Raw genomic sequence first — 12768 nt, 5'->3', positions numbered from 1 at the left:
GAGCTGGGATCTCACCAGTCCAAGGCACTCGGGCTGCAGAGCCGACAGGTCACAGTTCTCAGCACGATCCTTGAAGGGAGACGATCTGCCTCCTGCCGCCTCTCCAGAAGAAAGCGGGTGGTGTCAGCACACACTGATGCTTCTTTTACAGATTTTTATACCCTCAGTGCAGCTTCTTTCAAGCATTCTCAATAGTGTAAATCAAATTGTCTTTTCTATTGACAAGGGGTTATCTGGTGTCTTCATTATATACTTGATGGGATCTCTCCTGGTGTCTTCAGAAACAATAGATTGCAGCATCAGGGTTTTTGGATATTTACTTGCTGTGAACAAGCCTCAGCTTAGCATGACTTTTCCAGATCTTACTATAGTCTTTTAACAGACTTAAGGCAATTATTGGAGTGTTCATAACCTGTTGTGGAGAGGACTTCCACCCGTCGTCTTGGGAAAAGTATGACAACACTTGTGGACAGGGCTCCAACGGGCTGGACACTGTGATGAACCCTGTACCATTGTTCAAATGTTGCCCATACGCCTCTGACTCGGTCTGTTGCCTCAGCACTCCCTAACCCGGCAACCGAGTTGTAGCCAATTAAGTTCCATCAGCCTCCCCTAGTGGGACCGGGGAATGGCCGGCCCGAGATGCCTAGTAAACTTACTTTTGCTTAGGGGGTGGGGGGGGGGGGAGGGGCGGGCAGAAGGAAAAGTCCTTTGTAAATCCAGATTAGAACTGGTCTGATAAATGCGGAGCTGGGTGTGAGGGCTGATTAGCATTTGGAGCACAGATTCCCCATCATGCACTGCTCCCCTGCTTCGCTGGTCCCAGAATTCACTGCAGTCTCTGCTTCAGGCTTTCTGTTCTCCATCTCTCATGTAAATGAATGGTCATCTGGTCCCATCTCAGATGCAAATGAGACCTAGGGCAGTGCGCAGTTTTGGGGGGAGACTGGGAGGGAAGGAGGGGAGCATCTGGGGGTTCCTGTGCCCCCCAAAACACCCAGGTGTGTCCCAGAAGGGCTCAGAGCCAGTTGTGCCAGTGGTGAAATAATGCATTGTGGGATAGCAGCAGGAGGACTCTGCTTTTCACATGGGCAGTGGGAGCCTGGAACAAGGTTTGGATGGGGCTGGAGGGTGTCTGCAAGGTGCTGTGAGGGGGCTGTGCCTTGGAGCTGTGTGGACACGGGGCAGCGCCTGAGCCAGAGAATGGAGACATTGCAGCAGGTGAAGCACAGTGGTGGGGGACACGTGTGTGTGCATGTGTGTGTGTATTTGTGTGCCCATATCTGTGTATACGTACTTGCATGTATGTGTGTTCATGTGTGTATGCATGCATGTGTGTGCATACATGTATGTGCATGTCCATGTGGGTATGTATGTGTGCAATCATAAGTGTGTGCACGTGTGGCAATAGCTCTAAGTGTGTGGACACAGACACAACAGACGCAGAGAACAATGAAGATTCATCCTAAAGCCAGAGAGAAAAGCCTGGCTCCTGCATGAAGCCAGCTGGTGCAGCGAGGGCACCTTTCCCACTAGGCCCCTCTCAGCTGGGCCAGGGGCCTGGCCTCAGAATACCCCAGGCCTCAGCTTCCCCCCTGCAACTATGCCCCCTCACCCCATCACTGACAGGTTGGCAGGGGCCCCCTGTGTCCTGCTCCCATGTGTGCACAGCTCTCCTGCCAGCGCAGGCTCCAACCCACCTGGCTGCCACCTCTCGGGGCCTGGCCCAGCCAAGCCCCCTCTGCCTAAGGGTCCCTCCAGCCCCATTCCCCCACCACATCTGCTGGGATCCAATAGCCCAGGGATCCGCAGTGTCCCTGCCCACATGCAGAGGGGCCAGGGGCATGAGTTGGGGGGGCGGGTCTCTAAGAAAGGGCAGTTCCTTAGGGTTTCTGGGAGCAGGGAGGGGCGATTGCAGCTGGCAGAGGGCACCCATACCTCAGGAATAGGGGCTAGGAGCCTGAGGGCAGGGACCATGCACGGGGATGGGAAGGGTTGTGCTGGGTGTCCCAGGGCTAGGACTGCTAGTGGCCGGGGCTGTGGGACCCAGGAGAGCTGGGCCAGCATGGACTCTGGGATGCAGGGAGGCAGGACGAGATGGATGCAGGGCGTCTCCAACCTGCTGCCAGATGTGGTGGATGGGAGCTGACCTGGCTTGTGAAGACTGAGGTGAGAAAGGCATGGAGCACTTCAGCTTTTTCTGCATCCTCTCTCCCTGGGTTGCCTCCCCCATTCAGTAAGGGACCTGCATTTTATCTAGTCTTCTTCTTCTTGCTGACTTAATGCCCCAGGCAATGGTGTCCAGGCAGGGGATCGTGTTTGTCACTCTGCTGCACTCTTTCCAATCCGTCCACATCCTTCTTGAAGTGTGAAGACCAACACCGGGCCCGGGGCTCTGGGCGACACCTCCCCAGTGCTGAAGAGAGCGGAAGAATCACTGCCCTTGATATCCCTCGAAGTTGCGCTTCCCAGCCCCCTAATTCTTTGGTCACGCTGATAGAGATGCCCCCATCCCCTAGTTAGAAAGAGACTAATGTACAGATGTCACACACAATGCAAACCTACCCCACTGTGACACAAGGGGATGGGATGTGGAGACTGTGGATGTCCCCTGTTATCTCCTCCAGAGCTTGGTACCCAGCCACAGCTGGCCAGCAAAGAGCAGCCAGTAATAGCCAACCCCAGCCGGGAGGCTGGGGCCAGCTGGTCGTGGTGACAAGCTGATGAGAGTGGCGCCACAAGGAAGGTAAAACCCCAGGAGCACACAGCGGCGGGAGGAGAGGACAGGGCGCAGCCAGCCCTCTCCCACATGCGCAGAAGGGAAGGGAGCTCTGTGTTGTTCGGTTGTGGATCCAAGGCTGTGGTGGCAAAGACAAAGCTGTTCTGGGAAACTAGGAGCTGGGCTGACAACAGGCAGCAGGGCAGTTAGTTTGCTTACGTGGGAGGGTGGATCAGGGACTTGGGGAGCAAGGCGGGGGGTGCTACAGATTCCATGGTGCCTCATCCCACATAGCACAACTCCCATTTTTCTCCAGGTAAAAAGAAACAACAAGCGTTACTACTATGCCAGGGGCCTAGGGCTGTGTCTCTCCAGTTTCAGCAAAAAAGAAAGAGGACTTTATTGACAGGCATGCTCGTTTGCTAGATGGAATATGAAGTTAAACACCACAGTAGACCAGGCAAATAATGCAAGGATATTGTTTGATTACTCCTGTGGTCGGGAGTTAAATGGGCATCTCGCATTCAGATTTGCACAAGAGGTACCCTTCTTCAGCATCTGGATGCTGCCTCCAGTGTGGCTCTGCCAATCACTTCCACACTGGAGTGAGTATTCCCCAGAGGTCACGTTACCTTTCCTGAGCTCAGGTTTTTAGCTAGGACTCAGCCCAGTCTGCAGGGCTGTGAAGCAGAGGAGAGACATGGCCCGGCATGGCTAACAGACAGCAGCCGTGCAGAAGCAAGGATAACCTGAGCAAGGGAACACCAGGTCGTCCATTAAAAAGGAGAGGGGGGTTGCTAGCACCTGAGATGAGCGGGAGGCAGGGTTTGGTTTGGTTTTGCTTATTTAATGAAAATTTTCTGTATTCCTAGCCCAAATCAATTCCAAATCCGTGAGCCAGTCAAGAACCGTAAGTGGCCCTACTACCAGCAAACATCCTCCACCCCCACCTGGGGCTTAGATGTTTCCAAATCCTTTGGCAGGCATCCTACATGCAGGCCCAAGCCCGGAGACTTGGGGTCTGCATGCCCTCAAGTTTCGCTTGCCCTTCACCAGAAGGCCCCAAGAGCAAGCTAGGGAGGAGTCTCCATTTCCATAAAGTGGGCATAAAGCCAAGATCTTCCCACTCGAGCACCAAGCGGGAGGTTCACTACACATTACCTCTGCAGGTACTACCCCTTCCAGGACAGCAGTTTTCCCTGGGTGCAACTAGGAAAATCGCTGTAGTGGTCACGGCATTTCCCTGCCTGGAGGTTGGGGGGAGGAGGGGGGCAGTGGTGCCAAGTGTTAACCTGATTAGGGAACACCAAGGCCATTAAAAAGGAGAAGGGTCATTAGCACCTGAGACAAGCAGGGAGCAAGTTTTTTTTTTTTAAATAAAATATAAGCAGGTAGATGATAATGAGCCATGAAGTTAATTGACTCTCCCACTGCTGCCTGGATAGAAACGTTGCTGCCCCTGCCGGGCTGTTGGCTTTAAAGTTTCAGAGGAGCAGGAATGCAAGGGGGCTGCGAACGCACCACTGTGCACTTGTCTCCCCCCGTACAACTGCTCTTGGCCCTTGGGGTTTAGCTGAATTAGTGGCAGTGGCATTCGCATGCCAGCAGCTTAGCAGCTCGTGCGTTTCTGTGGTTCTTGATGATAACAGTCGTGTAACTGTGGTGTGAACATGTGATTACTCTCTGCCTCCTGATTGGAGACCTCACCTCCAAAATCAGGGTCAGCAGTAGAAACCCAACACAGCTTGCTCTTCTTTGGGGATCCTCCAGCTGGGCACCCCTTCCCCCCCATATAGGCCCTGAACTGTACCCGAGGGAGCCTGAAAGGTGGTACCGGGTTGAGGGGCTGAAGGCCCAGGTGCAGGCAGGCAGCAGCTCCTAGGGTGCCAGGCAGGGGGCTGGGAGCCGGCTGCAAGTCTGCATGAGGGTGGAGCTGTGCAAAAGGGGGCGAGGGGGAAGGCTGTGGCGCTGAGAAGCACAGAGCCTGGGTCGCCCTCTCAGGGTCTGAAGAAAGACCACGGGTCTTGGTGGATCCGTCTGCAGCACTTACTTGATTGTTGGTTTTGTTTTTGTGGGGACAAGTCTGCCTGTGAAAGTCAACTTGGTGGAAAACCAGGAATATGGAGTTGACCGGCCTTGAGAAGGAAGGTGGCTGAGAGACCCTCTTGGAGACCCCCCATCCCCATCCCCATCCCCCCGGTCAGCCAAGAACGGCCTCCCGCACAAGTACCATCACTGCACTGAGTTTGCCTGGCTCGTTCTCAGCTGCCACTCCTCAGAGCTGAACCTCCCTCCCCTGGACACCCATTATAGCCCACGCTTGTTTTTGTTGTGTATTTTATTTGAATCGTCTGCCTGCTGCTACAAGTGCTTCTGTCTCCAAATGCAGGCTGCCCTGAGCCTTTTTGGGCTGGGAAGGGTGGCACATACATCTTTATTTAAAAAACCAGAATAAATGCAGGTACTACTCTTCTGTGGGTCTATAGCGCTGCCACACAATGCCTGTATTACACCCTTTACTGGTGAATGGCACCATGAACATAGACTGGCCACACATGCAGAATAATTATTATGCCCTAAAAATGGCTCTCCAACTACAGAAAGAGCCCACCTACTACAAAGTTACTGCTTGAACATGTGAAACAGCTGCTCTCCGTACAGCTTTAATCTGGCAGTATGGTAGGGCCTTACAGAGCTGCATCCCAGCAGGACCTTGAGACGGTTGGCTAGCACTGGAAACCAGCAGAGACTGGGGCGGTTCCCAGGAGTCCAGTGGAGATGATATGATTTGGGACTACTCGTCTCACTGGCCCAGGAGCTCGGGGCACAGCGCCCTGCTGCTCTTCCCTGACTTTTGCTCTCATCCCCCTGCCGTCAGCAATGAGCCCCGGGGCAGGGAACCTCCCAGGCCTCACCTGGTGCCCAGAGAGGGAAGCTTTTCTTTCTCCTGCTGTCTGGGAGCTGCTCCTCACACCATATAGCTCCTATTTCATTGCCCTGCAGACTGTCTTTAACTCTATCTCGCAGCATGAACTCAGGAGTGGAAATGTTCATTCAGGTGAGCATTAACTCAAAAGTGAAAATAACTTTCAGTGCGGCATCGGAGGCACTGCCAGCATTCTCAAGGAGGAGAGATTTCTGGTGTACGGACCTGCAAGAGACGTGCATTTACTTCCAGTGGCTACAGGACCAAAGAAGCACCCCGGGTTGATCAGCTTTTGTCAAGTTGTTGCATTTTGAATGCAGTGTACAATATAGCATATTAGTGCATCTCCCAATTAAGTTATATTTGTTTTTGCTTCAACCTTCAACTGAATAATATATCCCTTGGTCCATGGAGGCTGTCGTCTCAGAGCCTGAAGCCAAGATAATGTCCCCAAAACTCATCCGCTGCTCCCCCATTCTGCCCATCCATGTGGCCACTCACAAGGCCGGAGCACAGATCAGAAGTGGCACCAGGGCTCCAGCCATGAAGGATGAAGGGGCCTGGGTCTCAGGCTGTGTCCTCATCAACTCTTCTATGCATGGGGAAAGACCCTGGAGAGCATCATCAAGGAGTCCACTTCTAAGCACCTGGTAGATAAAGTGGTGATCAGGAGCAGCCACCGTGGGTTTGTCAAGGTCAAGCCATGCTCATCCAGTCCCATGTCCTTCTGTGACAAAGTGGTGAGCTCTATGGACAAGCAGGGAATAATCAGTAGGTCAGCAGGGCTTTTTATGCGGTCTCCTGGGTTACTCTTATAAGGAAAAGAAGGAAATCCCAATTTGGTGAGACAATCATTACATGCCTGTAAGAGGGGCCCCTAACCCCCTTATTAAAGAGAGAGGGGGACAGAGGCAGGAGCCGGGCAGGTAGAGAGTGAGGCCCTGCAGTAATGGGCCAGGACTGCCCAGTAATTAAAAGCTGAGACTTGCCTGTGAAAGGGGCGGGGGAAGCAGGCAGTGGGCGAAAAGTGCCCCCTGGCTCCTTACAAGCCTGGGCAGAAGCTGGGCATGGGGGAAGGGGAGGAGCAGGGGGGGGCGGGTGCCGAGGCAGAAGCGCTGGGGCCGGCACTGCTCCAGGTCTGAAGCACGATCCAAGCTGAAGCTAGAAGGGGGGCAGCCTCCATCCGAATTGAAACAGCCGTGAAAGGACTGCAGGACACGTTCACACTTACTGCAGGATGGGGAAGACACGTGGAAAAGTGGCTCCTGGGAAGCCCAGGGGCTGGGAAGCTGCGAGAGCCCAGCCAGAGACTTGGGTGCTAGGAGTGAGAGGCGTGCCCCCAGAGGAGTAGCATTCCCTTCTTTCTGTGTGTGTTTCTCCTTGGTGAGCACTGGCCCGAAGGCACGGTATCCAGGGAAGGGAGAGGCTCTCTTTTTCAAGTAAGGCAGCAACCTGCAATTTTGGGTGGACTTTTTGGGGTGGACTGGGAGTGCAGCTGTTGAGGAGTTCGTGACCGCTTGCAGACCTGTTCCCAAAGACACAGAGTCGCTGCCTGTCTCAAAATTTATTCAGCATGCTGGCACCCTGAGCGAGCTCAGAGGCCCCGAATAAAACTGTTAGAGGGGATTTATAGTCTACAGACAAGATGTGCGCGCAGGTGGGGATTGTCCACTGTGAAGGAAAACAAGATGTGAGGTCAGTGTGGGAAAACTCTTAATTGTTTCAAAACTGGTTTTTGGCTGTGTGTTAACTAATGGGGGGGCTGTATCTCTGCTTCAGACTTGAAGGCGACGAGGCCTGTGTCTTATCAGCCTGTCCTTGAAGCACGGAGCCTGCTACACTATTATTTACAATCTGGTACCAGCCTGTCCTTAGGGGCTGCGTCTGCTATAGGAGTTTAACTGTTAGTAAAGTTTCTACAGCTGCTTTGTGCACCGCACCGCTCTGCCACTGTCACAAGTCTGACCCACCCCTTGTGCAGCACCCCACCCCCTGTGCCCCCGGCACGCATACCTCTGCCTCCCAGTTTCCTGTTGGCACTGTGAAGTCCTGGCACCGTAGACGACAGCAGCTGGGCCTGCATGATTTGGGGCCTGACACAAAGAACTGAGTAGCCATCACACCTGCCGACATGGCCCAGATGGAGGAGTCTGGGTGCTGTACCTCCCAACGCAGCCCCGGTGGTAGAGCGCAGTGGTGTGGGGTACATCCATCCCCCTCAGACTCCCAGCAGCACTTGGCAGGGTGGACAGGATCATTTGGTGGCCCAGAGATGACCCACAGCCTGCATTCTGCCCACCCTGCTCTGTCCTATTGCCACATGGTCCTTTCCCCTCACTAGTCACAGAAGGGAACAAACTCATCTCAGAGCTTCACCCGGAGGATTAGGGCTTTGGTCCTCTTGCTTTCAGTCCCTGATATACTCCTTGCAGGAGTGCAGGACAGTCCCAGCCAGCACAGGGTAAGGAATTGCCCCAGCCTCCCATGAGGGTTGAGCTGTGCTCTTGACACCCCCATTCACTTCCTGCAAGAGTTACTCTGGTTGTGTCTGGGGAGGGAATCTGGGCTCCAACTGTGCCATTAAGACAATGAGTAGGGAGAAAGACTATGATTCAAATTGGCTTCTCTATCTTCAGTCTCTGAGGGACCCACTTTATTTGTGATTTTGCAGGTTTCAAGGACCCCATGAAATCCAGGTTTGCTTGTAAAATCAACAACAAATCCCAGATGACTCTTTGCAGCCATCAGGATGTCCCTCGTGCAGCCTGTGCCTCAGTTACCCCATCTCTACCAGCAGCCCATAGCCACATGGTTGGAAATGCTCAGGTCATGCCACACTCACCTGGTTGCTGCTGCCGGGCACCAAACATCTGACCAGTGCCTTTGTCCAGCCTTGCTCTTCCCGGACGTGGCAGAAGGGGTCCCCAGGCCTCCAAGAGGCGTGAGCGGGATGGGCTTGTCTCGCTGGCTGCCGCGGACCTGGAGCTCCAGGAACTGGAGCGGGGAGAGGATTGGCAGAAGGCGCTTTGGGGCCCAGTCTCCCCAGGTGGGGATGATCTACTCTTCTGCAGTTAATGGGGAAGCAATAGGGGTGCTTTCCCTATTTCATGGGGAACCCCAGGGTCCTGAAGTCCTGGGTCCTGCCAAAGACTATTCTAGTCCCTGCTCCCCATGGGAAAGCTCTGCTTCTTTTGTGGCCAGGTGCTTTGAGAGGTAATATTGTAGGGCCTAAAGCTACTGAAATCTTCAGCAGCAGGAACTGAAGGGAGAGGGTGAGGGTGAGGGTGAGGACGAGGCCATGGAAAGCAAAGTTTATATAGTTATTTGGGTCTGTATTGTTAATAAATCCCACATGGTTTTGCAGAAGCCAGGTGAGGAAGACTTGAAAAGCTGTTTGGTCAGATCTGATAGGAATGAACCAACATTAGCCCGTCACATGCAGGGCCAGAAGGCACCAGCCAGGTTTTGCATGGCTCATTGGGCCAGGGGTATGATTCTCGCTTCAGGTGTGAGAGGTCCTGCATTCAACAAGCTTTTGGTGGCTTGTTAGTCTAGGGGCATGATTCTTGTTTTGGGTGCGAGAGGTCCCAAACTCAAATCCCTTATGAGCTCGCCTTCTGGGTGCCTTGTTCATCTAGGGGTATGAGTCTCATTTTGGGTGCGAGAGGTCCCGGGTTCAAATATTAAACCATCTCAAGTTTTGGTTGGCTCGTTGCTCTAGTGGTGTGATTCTCACCTTGGGAGAGAGATTTTCTGGGTTGAAATCCCAGATGAGCCCAAGTTTTGGGTGGCTTTTTGGTGTAGGGGTATGATTCTTGCTTTGGGTGTGAGAAGTCCCAGGTTCAAATCACAAATGAGCCCAAGTTTTTCGTGTCTTGTTGGTTTAGGGGTGTTATTCTCACTTTGGGTGCAAGAAGTCTCAGGTTGAAATCCCAGATCAGTCCAAGTGTTGTGTTGCATGTTGATCTTGGGTATGATTTCTTGTTTTGGGTGCAAGAGGTCCTGGATTCAAATCCTGGACAAGCCCAAGTTTTGGGTGGCTTGTTGGTCTGGGGGTATGATTCTCACTTTGGTTGCGAGAGGTGCAGGGCTCAAATATTAAACAAGCTGAATTTTTGCTGACTCGTTGCGTTAGGGTTATGCTTCTCATTTTGGGTGCGAGAAGTCTTGGAGGAAGGGCATCAAAAGGGCATAGCAACCCCCTTAGCTCTCTAGGGAACTAGTGGACCTCCTGACGCTAAAAAGAAAGACCTACAAAGGATGGAGGATGGGATCCACCTTGAAGGAGGAATATTCCGCACTGGTCCAGAAATGCAGGGACTGAACCAGGAAAGCCAAAACTGTGACTCAACTCCACCTAGCTACAAGTATCAAGGATAATAAAATGTCCTTTTTTAGATATGTGGGAAGCCGGAGGAAAAAGGAAGAGAAACATTGGACCCCTGCTAAACCAGATGGGACAACTGACAACCGACACCCAGGAAAAAGCCATCCTGCTAAAGGGGTACTTTGTGTCAGTCTTTCATCGTCCCATGGGACGCTCCTGCCCATTATGGGACAGGGAGGCCCAGGTGAGGGAGATCCCCTGCCCTCCATCAACGCTGACCTCGTGAAGCAACACCTTGAGAGGCTGGATACCTTCAAAGCATCTGGCCCTGACAATCTGCACCCCAGGGTACTCAAGGAGCTGGCTGGCATCATAACTCAGACCCTGGCATGGATCTTCGAGAGCTCCTGGTGCACTGGTGAAGTGCCCGAAGACTGGAAGAGGGCCAATGTGGTACCTATTTTCAAGAAAGGGAGGAAAATGGATCCAGCAAACTGCAGGCCGATCAGCCTGACCTCTATCCCAGGAAAGGTCTTAGAAAAGATTATCTAAGGGGCCATTCTTAACAGAATGGCTGATGGCAATACCCTGAGGGATACCCAGCACGGGTTTGTTGCGGGTAGGTCTTGCTTGACCAATCTTATTTCCTTTTACGACCAGGTGACCTAGCACTTGGACAAGGGAGAGGAGATTGATGTTGTATATCTTGACTTCAAAAAAGCCTTTGATCTGGTATCCCATGATCACCTCTTGGCCAAACTGGCCAACTGCAATCTCAGGTCCACCGTGATCTGCTGGCTGGGAAATTGGCTCTGTGGTTGGACCCAGAGGGTGGTGGTTGACAGAAGTCAATCGTCATGTTGCTGGACCAGTGGGGTCCCCCAAGGCTCTGTCCTCGGACCCATATTGTTCAACATCTTCATCAATGATGTGGACGCTGGAGCCAGAAGCGGACTGACCAAGTTTGCAGATAATACCGAACTTTGGGGTAAAGCATCCACACCTGAGGACACGAGGGTGATCCAGGCTGATCTTGACACGCTCAGGAAATGGGTGGATGAGAACGTGATGGTGTTTAACACTGAAAAATGCAAGGTTCTCCATGTTGGGGAGAAAAACCTGCAGCATCCTGATAGGCTTAGCAGTGCTATGCTGGCTAGCACTATAGAAGAAAGAGACTTGGGGGTCATCATTGACCACAAGGTTAACATGAGCCTGCAATGCGATGCTGTGGCTAGTAAAGCGAGCAAAATCCTGGCTTGCATCCATAGAGGCTTCTCAAGCAAATCCCAGGACATCATTCTCCCCTTGTACTCAGCCTTGGTGAGGCTGCAGCTGGAGTACTGCATTCAGTTTTGGGCTCCACAATTCAAAAAGGAGAAGCTTGAGAGTCCAGAGAAGAGCCACACACACGATCAGAGGTCAGGAAAACAGACCTTATGATGACAGGCTGGGAGCCATGGGACTTTTCCCCCTGGAAAATCGCAGGCTCGGGGCAATTTGGCAGCCACCTATAAGTTTATCAGGGCTGTTCACCAGGACCTGGGGGAACATTTGCTCACCAGAGCACCCTAAGGGATGACAAGGTTGAATGATTATAAACTCCTCCAAGACCATTTGAAGTTGATCATAAGGAAGAATTTCTTTACTCTCCGAGCCCCCAAGGTCTGGAACAGCCTGCCAGCGGAGGTGGTTCAAGCACCTACTTTGAACACCTTCAAGAGAAAATTTGATGTTTGCCCTATGACCCCAGGTGACTTCCTGCCCCTGGAGCAGGGAGCTGGACTCGATGATCTTCCCTTTGAGCCCCAATGTTTATGAAGTCCTGGGTTCAAATGCTTGATAAGCCCAAGTTTTGGGTGGTGCGTTAGTTTAGGGGTATGGTTCTTGCTTTTGTTGCGAGAGGTTCCCATGTTCAAATCCCAGATGAACAGATGCAACCCTTCCAAGCCTAGCATCTATGAATCTACGAAATCCCTTCCCAGCTCCCAGCCCAGATCTGCCTCCAAATTGACAGCTGGCCCCTTCCCCCTCCATGTGTCACTGTGTGAGCCTGAGTGCAAATGGCAGAGGGGCAATTAGGTGGCATGGAAAGAAGAACTTCCTAACCCCAAGGATGGTGCACCTCTCTGCAAAGGGAAAAGTATCCTTGCAGCTCCGTTCTGCAGCACCACCGTGCCCTCATGAATACCTTTGCTTCTGACCTCTGGTATCTCCTCTGGTGAAAGCCCACCTCCCCTTCCTTATGCAAGTGTTTCTGACACACATCCTCCGTGGTGATGGCCCCTCTCTGCCATTGGGTGTGTGCCTCCCTTTTAGCTAGGAGATATTCCCAGATGCTTTTGGTGAGCCATGGCGGCTTTCGCGCCCTCTTGCCCACTTTGATCCTCGTTGGGATTACCTCCCTTGGGGCTTGGAGGATCGTGTCCTTAAGGAGCGACCACTCTCCTTGGACACCTGGCTCCTCTCCCCTCCGGGACCTCAGTGTCTCCCCGACTAGTCTCAGCCCCCTGCTTCCAAAAGAGTTGTCCAGATCATGTTGCTCATTGAAAAAAACATCCTCTTTGTTGCTGTGCTCCCAACCCAGCCACTGACAGGATTGCTAGAGGGTGGGATGTCGTGCGGGGAGCAGACCTGCATCAGAGGAGGAGCGGGGGGGGCAGTGCCCCGCACAGCCCTGACCCCACAGCCTGTGCTGGCGCAGCTGGGGCTGGAGCAGGGAGCGTGTGTGCAAGCAGAGAGGGCTGGCACCAGCCAGGACACCCATGCTAGGGGCTGCTTTTCCATGCTGGGCTG

The sequence above is a fragment of the Crocodylus siamensis genome, chromosome 15 (genome assembly GCF_052110815.1).
Source record: "Crocodylus siamensis isolate JL-2025a chromosome 15, ASM5211081v1, whole genome shotgun sequence".
NCBI classification, from domain to species: domain Eukaryota; kingdom Metazoa; phylum Chordata; order Crocodylia; family Crocodylidae; genus Crocodylus; species Crocodylus siamensis.
This window is presented reverse-complemented; position numbering follows the sequence as displayed.